Source organism: Takifugu rubripes, chromosome 2 (genome assembly GCF_901000725.2).
Source record: "Takifugu rubripes chromosome 2, fTakRub1.2, whole genome shotgun sequence".
Lineage (NCBI taxonomy): Eukaryota > Metazoa > Chordata > Actinopteri > Tetraodontiformes > Tetraodontidae > Takifugu > Takifugu rubripes.
The window spans coordinates 10,438,960-10,458,564 of record NC_042286.1 but is presented as its reverse complement, the minus strand read 5'-3'; the positions used below and the strand labels follow the sequence as shown (position 1 = coordinate 10,458,564).

The window sequence follows — 19,605 nt, the reverse complement described above, 5'->3', positions numbered from 1 at the left end:
TGTTTTACGCACGTAAAATCCGTTACTGGATTTTTAGTAAAAACAACATGGCAGCAGCTGGCCTGGATCTTCCCACTGAGACAGCAAAATCCAGCGGGTGACATCACTCCAGTCTGGAAAAACATGGAAAGAAGTGGCAAACGGACACATCCTGTCCAATGATAATGATTTATTTTCATAAAAAAAGCAACTACATTTAAAAAAAAAAAATACAAGAAGTCGAGCGATTAACATGAATTTGCTGACTGTTGCGCGATCACCAGTGACTGACACACTGGAAACATTCAGTCAATCTATTTTGCTTGCTGGGAAAATGTCGGAACTTTCTGTGACGTTGTCTTCCCCTCATGGAATATTTGTCCATATTCTTTAAAGAAAAATGTTTACTGGCATTTTTTTTTTTAGTGAAAGAGTGGAAACTTACAATATTTGCTGTGGTCAGCATCTCAGCGTCGAGGACAGCTTTAACAACGCCGCTACAGCAGACGAACCGCGGTCGACAGATTTCTGGACGATTTTCTGGACAATTGCATTCGTCTGCCGCCAAGTAATTCTATCTCGCTGTGTGTCATCTACCGAAGAGTGACTGCTCTTTCCACGTTGAACCGCGAGCTCAGCGGAGGGGGTTTTGGATGGAGCGTCGAGACTGGATCTGGCAGGAGCGTCTGGAGCCTTCTGGGAGGTCACCGCGGATCTGCGTACGTGCAGAATGTGAAAGGCTTCGGAGCTGGAAAACTGATTGCCTCTAAGTTCTTTTCTGTTTTCCTTTAAGGAGTGAAACTCGGCAGGTCAGGATGCTGAGGGAGGCCGTGAGGAGTGGGTGACTTCGGGTGAAAGGGAGTCTTTTAGTTGGACAAATTTCATGGATGTTTTGGGAAGCGGCCGCAGGAGGGAGGGTCAGACGACCCTTTCCTCCCAACAGGGCCAGAAAGAGAGAGCGAGAGAGAGGCTGGTGGGGCACAGAATAACTTCAGTCTTTGTGGTGACCTCAGTGAAAATAAGCTGCCCCTGGAGCTTCACCGCGGTGCCGCTGCGGCAAATATGACTCCAGGGCTGAGGAACACTCGCTCCCCAGCGGATAAAAGGAAGAAGGGGGTGAAAATTACAAGCTGCCAACGCACACTTAAACTAATATTTATGCACAGTGAAAGGGACAGACTTTGAGAACTGGTTGGCTTCAGCGTTCTCAAAATAAAGCCAGCCAGTGAGGAGGAATCACTCTGAGGAAGGTGTTGACTGCAACTGCTGAGAGACTTAAGTTCTTTTCATTGTTTAGTCTTGACCTTTTAGTCAGCGCTTTTATATTAGTGGTATAAAAACACAAAGGTAGGTTTTTCTGTGTCTGCCAGAGGAAGGAGCACGGCGCCCACTGACACAAGATAACACTGACTTGGCAAAACCCGAACGCATCTTCTCAGAAATGACCTCAGCAGCACTCTCGCTTTTAAATATTGACGAGTGGCTGCTTACTGTTGCCTGAACTGATGTACACCCTGCTTGTGAGGGGGGGAGAGAACAAGAACATGCAGGGCCCGTAACCCATATTAATCTTTTAAAGCCCCGAGACCAGACATCAGGATCTATTATTATCCCTTTGACCTCTTTGGCCTCCGTTCTTTGCAACACTTTGGAGCGACTTATCACAACACACACACGCACACACACACACACACACACACTTATTTAAACTTGACAGTGGAACATCGCTAATAACTCAGGCGGTGTGTTGACGGATCTTCAACAGCACTTGGAATGATTTCTGCATTCATCCTGGGATTTCAGTGCAGCAAATCTAGAAATATCCATTTACACATGTGCTACCAGTAATGGGCAGAATGGAGCAGTATTATGGCTGGTTTAGGCCAACAGAAATGTACTTTTATTAAGATAAAACAAAATAAACAAGTTTGGCACATACAAAGAGGATTGATTAAACGTTCAGGGGCCGGGGTCACACAGCCAGTATGGGGTGAACACTAACAAAACCAGTGCTGGTGTTCTCTGCCACTGGTTTATGTTGCAATCTGAGGCAGAACGACTTAACAATAACGTACAGTTAAGGCCTATCGAGAATTTCCCGGCTTTGTCCACAGAGAGGTGAAAGATTTCCCTCTGCTGACGGCGTGCCGGTGATGTATAGATACACAGAATATTTGGACTTTCTGTCCTGTTTTTTTAGGCTCACAGAGCAGCCTCGCTGTTTCCAAATGTGACGCGGTTTGTGTTGCTATGGAAAGCAAATTTATTTACCACATTAACCAAAGGATTGGGTAACGAAGAGGAGTTGCTCTGATATCTTTGGACACAATATTAAATGTCATCAGAAAGAAGAAATGGGATTATCTGATTAGTTCACCCACACCTTTGTGGTCCAAATCTAAGGACTTTTCAGGAGTTTCCCCCTGAGTTTGGCTGTGATGCTGAAATCTAAAGGCTTCAGTGTTAGACCGTAGGAGCAGTTCAATGTCAGGTCTTCGTCAGCGCTGCTCTCGAAGCTGCACTGGTGCAGCAGGACTGCAAAAAACAAAAATACTTCGACTTTGGCGATCTGGTCTCCGATGCATCTCCTCTTCCCCGCCGAGAAGATCATAACGTTGCAGGCGAGATCCCGGTCCAAGGAGCCCTCCTCGTCCATGAAGCGCGAGGGGTCGAAGACGTGGGGGTCCTTCCACATCAGGGGGTCCTGGTTGACGGACCACTGATTGATGAAGACCACCGTGTCTTTGGGAATGCGGAGGCCTTCGATGGTGACGTCAGAGGTGGTGGAGTGCGGGATGGTGACCGGGACGAAGCTGGTGAAGCGCATGGTCTCGTAGATGAAGGCGTCCAGGTAGGCCAGGCTGCTCCTGTCCTCAATGGAGGGCAGCCTGTTCCTCCCCACCACTCGATCGATCAGCTGGTGGAGTTTGCTTTGCAGTTCAGGGTGTTTGACCAGCAGTAGGAGCATCCAATGAAGAGCTGTGGAGACGGTGTCCAGACCTGCGCCGATCAGATCCGCCATCGTCACCTCAGTGTAATCCTTGGTCAACGCGGTCTCACCGTCGGACTTTTCAAGCACACTGATGATGGCGTCGCTCATGTCTCGCGTTACCTCTGGGTCAAAGGTCTCCCTGTGCTGCTCTACCTTCAGCTGCACGAATCCAAAGAACTCTCTATTGAGGGCCTCGAAGCTCCTGAACATGCTGCGGACCGGGTTGGGGAAGGACTGAAGCCACGGCATCACGTCGACCAAACTGCCGGCCCCCACTGTCTGTCCGAACTTGTCTATCCTGCGCAGCACGTCCCGAAACTCCTGATCGTCGTGTCCGTAGCGCCTTCCAAAGCACAGCGCACAGATCACGTTGGCGGCCGCTACTGTCAGCTCGTGAGCAGGGTTGAAGTGCTGCCCCCGTGCGCCGAGCTTTAGGAACACTTCAACCAGCTCCGTGGCTTCGGCTACAATCTGCTGCTCAAAGACTTTCTTCGTCTGGCTGTTGGCGCTGGAGAACGCCCTGATTGTTGATTGAGCAATTTTCCTGTGCATCCTCCACTGTTTGCTGTAACTTGTAAATGCCATACTTTTCCCCCCCGAGACATTCTGGAAGGACACGAAGTTCGGTCTGCCTGCGAACTCTGTGCTGTGCTCTATCAGAGCCTGTCGTATCACCCGGGCTCCGTTCAGAACCACAATATCGCTGCAGCCCAGTCGTATCTGGTACACGTTGCCGTATTTTTTGGCCAGCTTGCTGAAAGTGATGTGAGGCATCTGGCCCAGCTGCATGGCGTTGCCCACCACGGGCCAGGCGAAGGGTCCTGGCAGCCTTCTCTTGAGGTTCTTGGCCCACAGACAGGCTTCCACACAGAACAGGAAGACGAAGAAGGCAACCAGAGCAGGCTGGACATGTCCGCTCCATTCCCTGGTGATGCTGCTGCTGCCCTTCACACCAAAATCCTCCTCCATGTTCCCAATCAAGAGTCCTTTTTTTCCCTTCTATCTATGGATTTGAAAAAGCAAATTTGATTAAAAATGATTGATCATTTCTCTGAGATCTCTGCTGATGAAGACCGAGAGGAGAAAATACCAGTCTGATGCTCTCTCACCCGTCCCAGTTACAACGTCTCGATCAGGTTGAAGCCTTAACGCTTATATGTATCTGCATGGTGGGAGGGGTCATCGACGGGGTTTTTTTATTTTTTTTTTATCAACGATCCCCTCCCATTTTGACCAGACTGAGCAGACATTCGTCCCGTTCCCACACAGGCCTCCTGCCAGCAGCGTCCCCTCGTAGGATGAGGGGAAAGTGAGAGTATCGTTACTTAATCTGTCCTGTCAGATTTACTGCATTTTGTTGGCAGTTTTACTAGAAAAAACACAACATTTATCCCAAAAGGTGTGAGTTGCCAGAGTTAGTCAAGTGGATTTATTAATGGTTAAAAATGACCAAACGGGATCAGCAGCATTTTACAGCAAACAACCAAAGTCCAGCTGTGACGCACCAGCTGTTGGTTCTGTTGGGTTTAGGTGACTTGTCTGTTTCCCCGACTGTTGAAGCCCGTTTTTATTATTTACAACCAAGATGTTAAAGGCAGCCGCAAAGAGAGAACGGTTCTGTGATAATAAAGAATGTCTTATCTATCTATCTATCTATCTATCTATCTATCTATCTATCTATCTATCTATCTATCTATCTATCTATCTATCTGTCTGTCTGTCTGTCTGTCTGTCTGTCTGTCTGTCTGTCTGTCTGTCTGTCTGTCTGTCTGTCTGTCTGTCTATCTATCTATCTATCTATCTATCTATCTATCTATCATCTGTCCGTCCGTCCGCCCGCCCGTCCGTCCGTCCGCCCGCCCGTCCGTCCGTCCGTCCGTCCGTCCGTCCGTCCGTCTGTCTGTCTGTCTGTCTGTCTATCTATCTATCTATCTATCTATCTATCTATCATCTGTCCGTCCGTCCGTCCGCCCGCCCGTCCGTCCGTCCGTCCGTCCGTCCGTCCGTCCGTCCGTCCGTCCGTCCATCTATCTATCTATCTATCTATCTATCTATCTATCTATCTATCTATCTATCTATCTATCTATCTATCATCTGTCCGTCCGTCCGCCCGTCCGTCCGTCCGCCCGCCCGCCCGTCCGTCCGTCCGTCCGTCTGTCTGTCTGTCTGTCTGTCTGTCTGTCTGTCTGTGCTTCACATAAATGCTCATTAATGTAGGTGTGTAGTTTTAATGGTGATCTCAAAAAGGAGACAAAATGAAGTGGAGTCATGAATACTTGGCCTTTTCTCTTTATTCGTGTTAAATATAGCTTATTCTTAAACATTTCCATCATATAAATCCCACATTTCAGTAACAACAAAGCATCCTTTATCGTGAACGCCAACAGAGGTGTCACAGAGAAATGGTTCCCCAGCCTGTTTGATTCTCAGGTCCTGCAGTGATCCCCCCCCCCCCCCCCCCCCCCAAATACAGACACACACACAAACACACGCACACACACAAACACACATGTTCTGTTCATGCTTGTACAGTAAAATTAAACTCACAAGGGTGCACAAGAAGTTTGTCAGATATTGGTTTATGGCAGCGTCCCTTCCTGACTGTGATGGATGCTCGCTGATCTAACATGTTCTCCTGAATAGACGCTCCACATTACTCGGTGCTCTTTAATGTGTTCCTAAGCTCTGAGTACAGTAGAGGGTGAAATACAATAATTCCATTACATTTCTCGTCACACCTGAAATACAAAAATATCAACAGAGTATTTTGTAGCTGTAAGAGCCAAAAGGCGTGATATAGGCTTACAATTTACAGATTACAACAGTCATTATAGCAATTTACAGACATTTCATATGGAGTTTTATTAGTTTAGGTTTACAGTTAGATAGTTTCTGCACACATACCATACATGTACATGCTCAATAGTGGACCTAAATAAGTACACAGCTCAGAATTGTGTACATACTGATCAAGTAAGACTATTTAGTCAGAACAAGGATAATTCCAACAGTTCAAGGACAACCGGTGATCATTTTCTTTGTACTTCTCTGCCCTGGAAAAATACTTCATTGACAGTCTGTGACAAGAGATCTGTTAAATAGAATTAAATACGGTGCTATTGCAACAGTAGGATTTAGTGCAGGTACTGTATGTTGATATTGATGAATGTCATTGGTGACAAAGTGTTTCGTCTTGACTCACAGTATAAGGATGTGGCGCTCATGCGGGGGAAACTAAGCCGAGCAGCTTTCCCCGCGGCTTGGCGCTGACGAAGCATCTGAGGGGCTTCAGCGTGAGTCCATAGGAGCAGTCAAGAGTGAGGGGGTCGGAGGGGTCGCTCTCGAAGCTGCACTGGTGCAGCAGGATGGCTGCGAAAAGGAACACCTCCACCTTGGCGATCTGGCTTCCGATGCAGCGTCTCTTCCCCGATGAGAAAATCATGACGCCGCTGGTGAGATCTTTATTGAGGTCGCCGTTTTCATTCAGGAAGCGCGAGGGGTCGAAGACGTGGGGGTCCTTCCACTTCAGGGGGTCGTGGTTGACGGACCACTGATTGATGAAGACCACCGTGTCTTTGGGAATGCGGAGGCCTTCGATGGTGACGTCAGAGGTGGTGGAGTGCGGGATGGTGACCGGGACGAAGCTGGTGAAGCGCATGGTCTCGTAGATGAAGGCGTCCAGGTATGCCAGGCTGCTCCTGTCCTCAGTGGTCGGCAGTCTGTCTTGGCCCACCACTTTGTCCATGAGCTCGTGCAGTTTGGCTTGCTTGTCCGGGTGTTTCACCAGAAGGAGGACGATCCACTGCAAGACGGTGGAGACGGTGTCTTGACCCGCTCCGATCAGATCTGTGATCGTGGCTTCAGCAAACTCTTTGCTCAGTGTGCCGTCTTTTCTTTCCTCGATCACATTGATCATGGCATCACTCATGTCTCGGGTCACATTGGGATCGAAGGATTCTCTGTGCTCCTGCACTTTGTTTTTCACAAAGTTGAAAAACTCTTCATTCAGGCTCTTGAAGTTTTCATACAAGCTGCGGACCGGGTTGGGGAAGGACTGCAGCCAGGGCATAACGTCCACCAGGCTACCTGCTCCAACTGTCTCACCAAACTTGTTCAACTTCTTCAACAGGCACCTAAACTCGTGATCGTCGTGTCCGTAGCGCTTCCCGAAGCACAGAGCGCACATGACATTAGCGGCGGCTACGGTAAACTCGTGAGCTGGGTCAAAATACCTTCCATCGGTGCTGTAGCGCAGAAACGCCTGCACCAGCTCGTTTGCCTCGGCTGTAACGTGTTGTTCAAAGGCTATTTTTGTTTGTTTGTTAGCAGAGGAAAAGGCTCTGAGGCTGGACTGGGCTAATTTCCTGTGCACTTTCCACTGTTTGCTGTAATTAGTAAATGTCAAACTCCTGCCGCCAGAAATCATCTGGAAAGAGACAAAGTTCGGTCTGCCTGCAAACTCTGTGCTGTGCTCTATCAGAGCCTGATGGATTGCCTGGTCGCCGTTCAGCACCACGATGTTGCTGCAGCCCAGTCGTATCTGGTACACGTTGCCGTATTTTTTGGCCAGCTTGGCAAAGGTGATGTGAGGCATCTGGCCCAGCTGCATGGCGTTGCCCACCACGGGCCAGGCGAAGGGTCCCGGGAGTCTTCTCTTGTGCCGAAGATTTCTGACCCACAGACAGGCTTCCAGGCAGAAAAGGAAAAGGAAGGAGGCGACCAGAGCAGGCTGGACCTGTCCGCTCCATTCCCTGGTGATGCTGCTGCTCTTCACACCAAACTCCGTGTCCAGTGCCATCGCCACAAAATTTCTGCACACACGTGGAAACTTTTCCTGAAGACAGCTGGATTTAGAATGAGGGTAAAAAAGTCAATAAACTACAATAATTTTATGCCACATTCAAAATAAAATACATCAGTCAGGTGAGGTCACAGTGAGGGGAAAAAAGGCAAAATTAATATTAAAGAAAAGGTGAAGTTTTAGTCTTTTCATCAAGATTAAATGCCGGTTTATTGCTGCACTCCAGCTTTTTATATATTTTTGAGTTGGTGGGCAGGGCTCAGGATAACTTTCTTACTCCTCCCATTGTGGTAGCCCTGCAGACCCCACTATAATATGTCTCTGTTGTCTGTCAGTGGCGCGCTTGCGAGCGTCCAGGCGTGAACGCACCGTGCGCTCCAGAGGGAGATGGAGAGGGAGGGAGAGGGAAAGAGAGAAAGAGAGAGAGCGAAAGCCAGAGCGAAAGAAACCGACTGAGCAACTGGTGACCGATTCTGCTGGAAACGTGTCGAGCCAATTTGTTTTGCTAATTGGAAGACTGGCTCAGTTTGCACATTTCAAAGTGTATCTCTTCTAACGCGAATAATTTTCTGGCTGCAGAAGACTCGGCGGACGCGGTTTGGCTAGAAAAAAAAAGTGTAAACGGTTTGTCAAACTTATAGTTTACGCTCTATTACAATTCTACTAAATCCTATTGTACGTTGTGCAAATATGTCGCCACCTTGGTGCTATCAATCGAGAAGCTTTACGCGCGCTTTTACGCAGCGAAATGCGTCCTGTGTTCAGGAAGTTTGGCTCAGATTCCGGCAGCACATCTAGGATTTAATATATTCTCTAATATATTGAAGCAACCAAATACGTTCAATTGATTCATATTTAAAAGTCCTCTTCAACAGACAGCTGAGAACTGGTTTTAAAATGATCTAATTCTATACAGAACTATTCAATTTGATCCTTGTATCTCAAAAGAGTCTTTCTTTCTTTCTTTCTTTCTTTCTTTCTTTCTTTCTTTCTTTCTTTCTTTCTTTCTTTCTTTCTTTCTTTCTTTCTTTCTTTCTTTCTTTCTTTCTTTCTTTCTTTCTTTCTTTCTTTCTTTCTTTCTTTCAACCTGGCACAATAACTCATAAAATATTGATAAGTGAACACCAGCTGAACACATCAGATGCACTTCTGCATGACACTCCAGCTTCCTTCAGACCACAGAAAACTTCTGGTGCCCCACGGCTGCGTGTCGGCTCTGCAGTTAGTCCCCACAGAGAGCGAAAATAAATAAAAATTAAAAAAAGAAAAGAAAATGGGAATTGGCAGAAGTCAAAAGCTCCTTAAAATGACCCTGAAAAAAAAATCACTTACTGTTTTCCCCACATATTTAGAAGATAGATTGAAATAAAAATACATTCAAATGTGTTTAATTTGATGGATACGTTTTATAGAGGTGGCAGTGGGGTGCCCTTCCGCTGTTTGCGCGTAACGATGACAGTATGGTCTCAGTTTGCGCACAGACACAACAGCAGTAAAGGAAACACTGCATGCTATACTGCACGTTGCGTTCCCATGGACACGGCCTCTGGGCAGCTCTTTACACATGTGGACAGATGTGCTGCCCCCTCAGAGCTGCCTGTGTGGAGACATGCGATGTGGCCCAAAGCCTCCTGAAAGCTCCCCCTTAGCAACCGTAGTAAAAGTGCGCTCTGTCGCGATAGGGGGATACCCCCCCCCCTCCCAAATCACCACCACTACCCCAAAAAACCCCTCCACATACACCGACACCCCACTGCCACCTCCTCCCCCTCCTTGTCTGCTCCTCATACACATGTGGCCACTTGTATCCCCATCATGCTAATCAGAGCCAGGTTTGTGGCTGTGGAGAATGGGTAGTTTGGGGGGGGGGGTCCTTGTTTGGTTTATATGTAAGTGCGTGTGGCGAGGGAGGGGGGGGGTGTCATGTGTGCACATTGCGTGTGGCTGCTGTGTTTGCCTGTGATTACCCCCTTGTAACCAGGCTGTGAAAGGTTGGCCCTGACCCTGCGCTGACTCTGGCTCAGGATCTGGAAGTGGGGGGAGTAGTGGTGGAGAGTGGGGGTCTATATGGCGATGCATGCCATGTGCTGGCGGGATGGCGTGTCCCGTGTGGAGGCAGGCCCACTGGTGGTACAGGCTACTCCGGCTCTGGAACTAATCATTGTTTACTAGTCTCATTTCCACTTCTCAGTGAGCTACTGTCACGCACAGCACCAACAGGGAGGAAGGAGCAGCGATGGATGGGGGGGGGGGTTAGGGATTTTTGGGGGTGTGCGTGTGTGCAGAGAGTAGAGAAAAAAGGGGTCCAACAGGCAGTTAGAGGACTCTGGTGGGGAAAGAGAGGAGCAGGAGCGATGCAGGAATCTGAGTAATGATTTTTAAATATCCTCAGAAGCGGCCAGAACAGAGAGCCCGACAGACGCATCCTGTGGGCCTGCACCGTCACAGGCAGCCAGGACGTAACCACCGGACATTGCTAATTAGGGATGGTGGCGTTTGAAATGGGAGCGTTTTCGCTTGCCAGACCACAATACAAGGAAACAGAGACACATTGAAAAATTTGTCGCCGTCTGACCTGATTGTTGTTTGTGAATACAAAGCCTGAGAAAAGGCAAGCAAAGGAGTTACCAAACAGGCTTTTAATTAATCCGACACAAAGGACGAAGGAGCGTTTCGGGTCATCTTCGTACCTACTGATTGTTCAGATGTGGGGTTTTTTTTTTTGAGAAATGGGGAAATTCACAGCTTGAAAATATCATTTGAGGCAGCACTAATCAGCATTTTCTTTTATTAACAATGGATAAAACAAGTGACGTCATGTGAATGTGTTTGTCTGTATTGAGGAACTGACAATTATCGTCTGACCATGAAGTACTCCTCGGTACCTGCCTGGCCAGCTTCACACCACGGCCAAAAATAAGCAATTAGATGCTGGCATTTACTTCCAAAACAACATCTTTCTCTCAGAACAGGCACGCAACACACTCACTCACACACACACCCACACACACACACACACACACACAAACAAAAGCATTTTTCACTATAATTTACAGTATAACACAATGAATCCCAGATTTGGAGAAAATTCAATTATTGAAAATTCAATATCTCTGTGTGTGTACTCATTTAAATTTCTCTCTATATATTTTTTTCACGTGTTTCAAAGACCACAACCACATAAAAGTCCAAAGATAAACCGACAGAAGACGGGCCATATAACAGGTCTGACATGTCCAATTGGATTAAGCCTCAGAGTGTTGTTTTAAGATATCGGCTGGTCTTCGGCAGATCTGTTGAGTTTGACCCGCTGTGCAACAACACAGGTCGCCACTGGCAGTATCGGTTCTGTGGAGAGAACTTTCCTAGTTTCCCCTCTGCGTCATTATAAAAACATTGACTTTGAGCTGTACATTATGATCAGGTCAAAGTTTTGGCTTTGCCTTTCGCTCCAGGGCTGAATCTACGGAGCAGTGCTGTCACTACTGTCACACCTTAAGATCCTGTTTGTGAGGTCAGAAACAGAATGTAATGCACATGAAAATGTACATAAATGTGTTTTAATAGTGTTTAATAGCCTTAGCATAGCAGTCACTGGCCTCTTGTTTACCTCAGCTTCAGAGTTTTACACCAATATTGACACGGGTCCCCCTCCATGAGTGAAAGAGTGTTGCTCCTCCATGTTTCTACAGTGGCCTGCAAAAGACAAAAAGGCTTAAAACAAAGTCAAGTATTTATTGACAGAACTGATCAATTTATCAGGTATCATCATTATAGAATGTTTCAGTTTGTAGAGCAGAACAGAAACCTCTTTCTTTAATAGACTTTCAAAAAAAAGACAACATTCAAGCATAAAAAAATGTCAGTAAATTTTAAGATCCTACAGTATATAAAGGTTAATCGCAGGGTCTCCAAAGCTCCAGATGAATCTCGCCCTCTGGTGGCCGGCTGCGGTAGGCCATTGTTCCAGACCCACTCCTTGTTCTGGACCTCCTCCTAAAGGGATACCAGGTTTTACGGTTCCATTGATTTCCTCGTTATGTGTCCGGGCCTCACAGATGGGACCCTGGATGGTGTTCCAGCAGTTAGTGGGGCAGGTTCGCCAGGACATCCCATCTCACACATTTTCAGGGCCAATAGGGTGGTATGGACCATGGAAGAACACACAATTAACTTAATAATGGAGCATCCCTGTTTTTTAAAAGCTGCCCCCCCCACAGACACACACACACGCATACACACAATCCCCAAGTTTCAGAACCAATTACAGCAGTTGTTTTTGTTCGGATTCACTGGTGCGTTTGTTTGCGACCTGCCTGTCATTTCCTGTGTCAGTTCGTGTGTTTTCGTGACTGACCGAGTTGGGGGGATTCTCCTAACTCGGAGCGGGAGAGAAGCAACCAATAACGTTCTGCTGGAGCGCGAGGCTTTGGAGCGCTGCCATCACACCTCTTGATTGCCGAGTGCTTGCATGCTATCCGAAATCCCCCAGCAGGGCGCCGCTTCCACTGTTTGGGTCAGCGTGAAACCACCAAGGTGGCGTGGAGAACAGCCTCAGCAGCGGCGGCGCCGGCGGTGGACTGAGTCAGGTGAGTCAGCCTAGCTGTTTACCAACCACAGATCCTTCTACCTCATTTCAGCAGAAAAGCCCCAATCGTAATGCTGTGAATCACTGGATCATCCCTTTCCTGCTGCTACTGGATCAAAACCTCTCATGGAATCTTCAGCCTGATTTCTGCTGCCTCGTTATAAATTCAGTTTACTTGAGGATCTCCAGAAAGTGTGAGTGAGGGCCAGGCAAAGCGGAGCTGGATGAATTTGTCTCCCAACCCCGACTTCTCCTATTATTAATGTCATTTACTTGGATAATGGCCTCTTCTTCTCGTTCCCACGCTGCTGCGCTGCACGGTTTCCGGCTCCTCTGCGTGCAGACGGCGTGATGGATCTCCCCTTAATGTGGCACCCAGGACAGGAGCCACGTATTATGTGCAATATATGAATATTTGTCTCTAATCCCATGGAGTTTTTCGCGTGCTAGGGGAGAGGAACGAGGATGGGCTTGCGTGCCATGATGGCCTGGCGTGCACGGACCTTGGTCACTGAACTCCGGCTTCCCTGGGGAGCGGGGGGCTGGGAGGAGGAGGTGTGGGGCTGCACTGAGAGATTAAAATGAGACGAGGGAGAAAGCACAAGTAGAAATGGCTTCCAGATGACCTCGGCTCCGTGAGCTCATCTGAGACGGGCTGGAAATCAGTGGGACGCGATTCCCACCTCCTGCCCCGCGACAGAACGGCTTTAAGTGCCACCACAGATGTACAGCAAATCACGGGGGAGGCCTCCGGCCACATTTGGAGCAATAAAGAGGCTTAATGTGAAAATGTATTTCGACCTGTTCCTGACCCTGAACCTTCTCATCTCAGGCCTTCAGTCACGTGTTATTAAATGTCATCTTTATGCTCTTAATTTACAGTATTTTGGGGCTAAAATCTGCCACAAATGCGTGATGGTCACATTGGTTCACCTGCTTTATATGGAGGGCTCCTCTGTGACTGACACAAGAGGGACTCGTTAAAGACATTGTAATTAGGGTCATTGAAGCAAAAACTGAAATCAAACGTGTTTTGAGCTATAAATCACTTGCACATGCATTTCTCATCCAGCTGGAGACAAAAAGGGATGGTTTCTTTCACGATGGCCTCAGAAGTTCTTCCAGAGACTGAGAGAAGAGCCCTCGCAGATGACTTTCATACTGGGATTTCAAAGGCTGGTAATAAAGGCTGTCAATGTCAGGACTGCTCAATAATGCACGTTTTATTACAGTAATGAAAGTCATTTCCCAGACACGGCTACCTGTCTGCACTGCATTATCCTGTTTTATCTGAACCGTGTCCTTCTCTCTTCCCGCTCTGCTCTTTCACCTTAAAGCTCACTAACCGATTCCACTTGTTGCTGCTGTGCTTTGAATTTAGTGGGTAGAACAACTAGCGTGCGACGTTTTTTTGGATCGGAACAGCAACAATAGCTTATAAAAACGATCGCTTTCCCATACAAAAAGGGCGCCTTTGAGGAACAACGCGGAAGATCTTCTAAATTCCGCACGAAGGCTTTTCTGTCTTCACTGAGCACCTCCAACCACCCGGTTTTTCTGCTGATTTCCAGCTACAAAAAAACAAAATCGAGAGGCTTTCGTGCAAGATGTTTGTGTGTTTAGTCTGTTTACTCTAACAATGCAGCACATGTTCGGAGTCTAAATATGCTTTTCCTTCTCCGGTAAGCTTTGAAATGCTTCACCGTGAAGCCGTTCCGTCATCATCAAATCATCTGCCGAGCATCTGCGCAGTCCACAGTGATTGGAAATGAAGTCATTTTTTTTGGTGGTGGTGGTGAAGGTGGGGGTTACGACACGTAATGGTCCTGTTTCTTTTCCCTATTTTGTATGGGTTTGCGTATAATATTTATGAGCTGTTTTGTGTCAGGCAATGTTTTTTTTGTGAGAAACTGTCCCAGCCGGGGAGTCTTGCATGCGGGCGAGGCTGAGCCGGTCGGTTCTGAGCTGAGGGGGCTCAGCCACAGGCCCCATGAACATGACGTGCAGTATGGATACTACCAGCGGGTTACTCTTCTCATTGTGTAATTGGGCGGATAATGTTCCGTGATTCCCTCTCTTTTGCACCTCCATATGTTCTGCTTGAGCAGTTCGGGGCATTTTAGCATCCTGAAAATGAAGCGGGGTCAGCAAGCGGTCGGGTTAACCCCCCCACCCCCACCCTCTCCAGTTGTGGAGTTGAGCCAGTGGCGTTGCCACAGCAGTGAGGCAGGAGTTCACCAAGAGTCCAGTTCTCCAACTAACCTGATGTTTGTATTTGAGGTAAAAGTCCAAGTCAAAAAATGCTGGAACACAACAAAAACAGGTTGAAATGATCTAGGGACCTGAAACAGGTTGTAGCGTGCCTGTGTCCTTCAGGGCCCCTCGCTAGAATAAAATCTGGATGTAGATCACTAAAAGAAACTTGTGCCAATGTCTAATGCAGAACAAGAAAGTGAAGAGCTGTTCCTTCCATCTCTCAGCTTGACCTCTGGTTCTTCCTGACCCCGTCAAAAAGCCCCCTTTCCAGGAACTTTATCACTGATCCAAAATTCTGGCAAAACCATTTCCACCATTTCCAAATTACCCCAAACTTTACCTCGTAGGACAATATGGACAAATGTGGGACACACCAAACAGACACAATCAGCAGAATTACCCAATGCTGGACCAGCGATGAATACAATAATAACTGTTTCCCCTCCTCCCTTCAGAGATGAGAAAACCCTCTTCATGCCCTCCAGTGTGTTTTGGAAGTGAGAATTAACATATCTGTCGCTTTCTTAAGGGTTCTGGCCTGTCTCGCATTAGCACCACATTAGCATCAGGATTAGCATCGCTCTCAGAACCTCCACTCTCTCTACAGGAAGTTTCTGACTGGGATGATCAAGTCAACCTGGTCCTCCGTATGGAATCCTCAATGTTTTGGCCCCCTCATTCATACCAACGTGATGTAAGGACGCCCACGTACAGATACACAGTCGCTGCTTAGCATGATGGCTCTTACATAACAGCGCCTTCTCTTTCATGTATGACCAGTCTGAGACGTTCAGGAAAAAATACATTTACAGCCATTTATATCTCGGCCATCTCCCCACATGCCACCCCCCCCCCCCCCCCCCCTTTTGGGCCAAGTTCAAACGCTAAACTCAGTGGATTTTGTCTATATATGGCCTGCTCTGTTTTTGAAGCTACAGACATTTATGGGGGAATGTAAACACATAGTTGTTAGCAGACTAATAGCCATTAGCAGCCCTCAGAGTGTTAAACGAACTCGGGCAAAGATGATGAGATCGTGCGATATGAAAGTCCTGATTTCACACCAGAAGAAGCAAAAATCGTGCACAGTTGCAGGTTAGTGAACCATCTTTCCACAGTCTATTGGAACGGCTACATGGTAATTATCAGTGCAAAAAATGAAAAAGACTTCATTAGCAGAGGATTTTGTGGAGCAGTTTGCTGCTGACCAATATGTTTATCTCTTGTAATACATTTTAATTTATTACATAATAACAATGTTGTTGACCGAGGACACCTGATGCTGAGCTTATTTACCACCCTCATTTCCTGCGGGACGACTTAGATCATATCTGATCTTGTCATTTCTGTGCTGGGTGATCAGTTTTGAAAAGCAGACCAGACTTCTGGTTGCACGTCTACGTCCCACTTCCTGTCTGCTCCTCCACGGCTTGTGCAGCCTCCAGACTTGCTCTTGCAGAGTTGCTTGCAGGAACCTTCCTCATGAATGATGAGCTGCTGTTAAGGATGCAGACTCTGGAGTCTATGTCTCAGAGGGTGCCTGGATGTTTAATTCTGCACGCATTCCAGATCTAGTATTTGATTCTAAAGCATGTGCTTTGTCTAAAATAGAGCTCATGCTTTTATTATTAGTAGGCTTTTATTGTTTTTATTTTTTCCATATTCTTGAGCCTTTGGATTACTTAATTCTGCAGCTTTAATATTCCAAAACTGCCATATTGATTCCTAATGTGGGAAACTAAATCAAATCTGTGCAATAGTTACAGAGAAGACCTTGATTGAACAAGTATTCAGGCATAATTGAACATAATGACAGAACTCCCCGCTCTACACTGCAGGGTCATTTAGGGTTCTTTTCTTTGTAGGTTAACTTATGACTACAGGTCACTGCAGCTGTTTTGTAACCTCCTCTAAATGCCGAATAATATCTCCTGCTCTCGCTTTTACACCATCGGAGAGAGGGAATTGCTCCTCTCCTCTCTCGTCCCTCCTTTGCTTCTTTGCTTTATTACCTCCGTCAGCCCTAATTTGGGTTGATGGGGTGACTGTTGCATGACAAGACACATGTCTGGGCCCCTGCGTGAGAAGACTGGCTCGCTCTGGCTGGGCTTGTTTTCTTTGCGTGACCATGTCCCTCCCTCTGTCACTCCTGGCACCTCCCGGTGAGCCCCCCTCCCCTGACCCGGTTCATGCCCTCGTTAGCTGGCATGTGGCTGGTTTATTTGCTTTGGCCAGCTGCCCGTGTGAAAGGCACATTTTGACCACACTCAGGGAGGGGGTCATCTTAGAGTGGTGGTGCAATGGCTTAGGTGTGTGTGTGTGTGTGTGTGTGTGTGTAAGGGGGATGGTAGGATGAGCGGCTGAAAAGCCTCTGTGCTCTCCATGTGCGTGATAGCGCTCTATGCGGCTGGCTTATTTGAATTTGTGACATTCGTGTCTGGTCAACGGGAAATTTGCCCCACTGCAACTGCTTTTGAGGAATGCCGCGTCCGGACGGGTCACTCAGAGTTTACCGTCCCGCTAGCCGTCCACAAAGAGTGCCAAAGAAAAGGGTGCTGGACGGTGACGCTAGACCACTGAGGTTTGTCCAGTTCCCACTGACGGAGACCGACGGAGGCTCACGCGAGCCTTCGTGTCGTTTTTTTCCTCCCTGCTAAATTCTTCTATTGTACTGAGGGCGCGTGACTCTGGATAATGACAACAGCACTTTAACACACGAACCTACAAACTACAATTAGCTTTTGTGAGCTGTATTTTTTGCTGGACCGTCTTGCTAAAAGAGAGGGAGAGACCCTCAGAATAACTACAACTGCATCTGCGATCATGGGTATCCAAGGTGTTAGCACTTACTGGGTTACTTTATAACAAAACTACCTTTTGTTTTAATCTTGCGGGTGATCAGTGCACTTTTCCTGTTTTTAGCCTCGAGTTTAAGGCCGCCGGTCAAAATCTAGCTTACAGAGGGAACCCTCAAAAAAAGCAAACAAATGCACAGGCCTTAAGCAATTTTAGCTTTACAATAACAAAATCAAAGTCACGGAGAGCAGGGCACCACAGCGTGTGCCGAACCCATGTGCTTCTAATCTGGGGACAGCAGCTTTTTACTGGTTGTGTTGACTTCACTCGATAGCGGACCGTTATTAGCTAGACACACCAGGGTACATGTGGCGATTTCCACCAGGTCTGCATTTATCCAGACGTGTAGGTGTTTATGAGACAGACAGAAAGCACCTCCTCTCAGGCCAGAGAGGAGACGTGGCGAATGGCAGCGGAGTGAAGCCCATGAATCAGGCAGGATGTTGTGACAGCAGGAAAGCAGTTGACACAGTCCCAGGTATGTTCTGGATTAACCTCTGCCACTGCTTCAGTCACTACCAGGGAGAAGATGGGATCAACTACAAGTTGTTTGGGGTTGGAAGCTGGAAGTCTGTAAACTCAGACGCTGGTCTGTAACAGGGAGCCGCTCAGCTCTTTGGACTCTCGCGTGAAATTTTTATGTGACCCTTTTGAAACTTACCGTTACTGAATCAGTGATGCATCACGAGTTCCCATAAACGCGCGGCGTCGTGCCAGGCACGGCTGAAGATTGATGCATTTTCCCATGGGTTGTGGCTTTAAACGAACACCACAGTTATCATAAAACGGCTTTTATTGTAGTCGCTTTTGCTGGGTAGTTGCATCAGTCCGCATCACAAATACGTCAGTCGTTAACTCACCATCACCAGCGGATTTTTATGAGTTCTGAGCAACAGCAACAAATGCTCTAAGGTGTTCTGCTGCTGCTTTCCCTCACTTATTGCTTAGGATGATTACGATGGTGATCCCAGTGGCAAGTGGCAGCTTCCAAACAAATCTAGTGTCGGCCCCGGGATTCGAACCGGCGACCTTCCGGTCACAATCTTGAAAGTGAACTAGGGCGTGTCAAGTTATTTTCTGTGAAATCACGATGGTGTGTTTCAGCGTTTCCCATACCCTGTTATACCGACTATTTTGACCTCTGATTGGATAATTGGGTGCTGGATCCCAGCGCAAAAAAATCTTTTCTAGTATCGATCCGGCAAGTTTGATCCCCTCGAACAGGAAGATTGGCAGCGCTCGTACAGCATCCGAATAAAGTTTCAGCCCCTTGGAATGGGAACCTTTCCAGAATCTCCAGAAAGTAAATTAGAGCGAAGTGTGGGAGATGACAGATGAGTTGAAAAGCAGGAATTTTTTCAAGAAAATACCAAAGTATGACAAAGAAGTACAACATGTTTTGGCTCCCTGGTGGACTTCCTGGAAACATTCACAGTCACTTTAACTTCTTTTGCATGTGCCTTTGCTCAGCGAGTCCCAGCCCCCCTTCCAGGGCCTGATTTAATGGACTCATTCAAAGCAGCACGCTAGGGAGATTTATCTTTTCCGAATGAACTCACGTCGGGCCTTAATTGTGCGGTTTATCCGACTACTACTCTGTGCAGAGAGCCGGACGCTTTACTGGGAGGGAAACATGAATCACTTAAAAGAGCCACATCCTTATGTTCTGAGACGGCCATGAATGAGAAACATGAGCCATCAAAAATGAGCGACGAGGGGAAAGATGAAACACTCTTCAACTTGTTCCTCCAAGAAACAAACTTTTCCGGTGGTCCCTCGCAGGCATCCGCTTCCTGCTCGAATCCCAGCAAACAAGTTGTGATGAGGGCGGTCTGTTGGTGTCTGAAGATCCATTTTAAAAGGCGAAAAGAAACGGTGGATATCAAGAAGGTAGACAATCAACTACAGCTACTACAAATCTCACCTGACCAGACAACCAGCTGAAGAATGTGACACGGCCGGAACTTCCAAACAAGCAAAGTCGGAGATTATCGATCGATGTAGCCGGTTGATTCCTCGACCCAACCAGCTCCGGGATTGGTCCTGACATGAGATTTGCTGTCGCGACATCGAGAGCGGTTCCATTCAGCAAATAAAAGCGGTCGCCGTGAATCGAGACCTCATTTTAAGCGC

The 19,605-nt window shown here is 47.4% G+C and overlaps 2 pseudogenes; both read right to left on the bottom strand.

Annotated features, from left to right (window-relative positions):
• Positions 1–1,846: 1,846 nt before the first annotated feature.
• On the bottom strand, positions 1,847–4,115 carry LOC101078970 (cytochrome P450 1B1 pseudogene; annotated as a pseudogene).
• A 1,422-nt stretch (positions 4,116–5,537) lies between these two features.
• LOC101061847 (cytochrome P450 1B1 pseudogene) lies at positions 5,538–7,972 on the bottom strand (annotated as a pseudogene).
• Between the last annotated feature and the right edge of the window lie 11,633 nt (positions 7,973–19,605).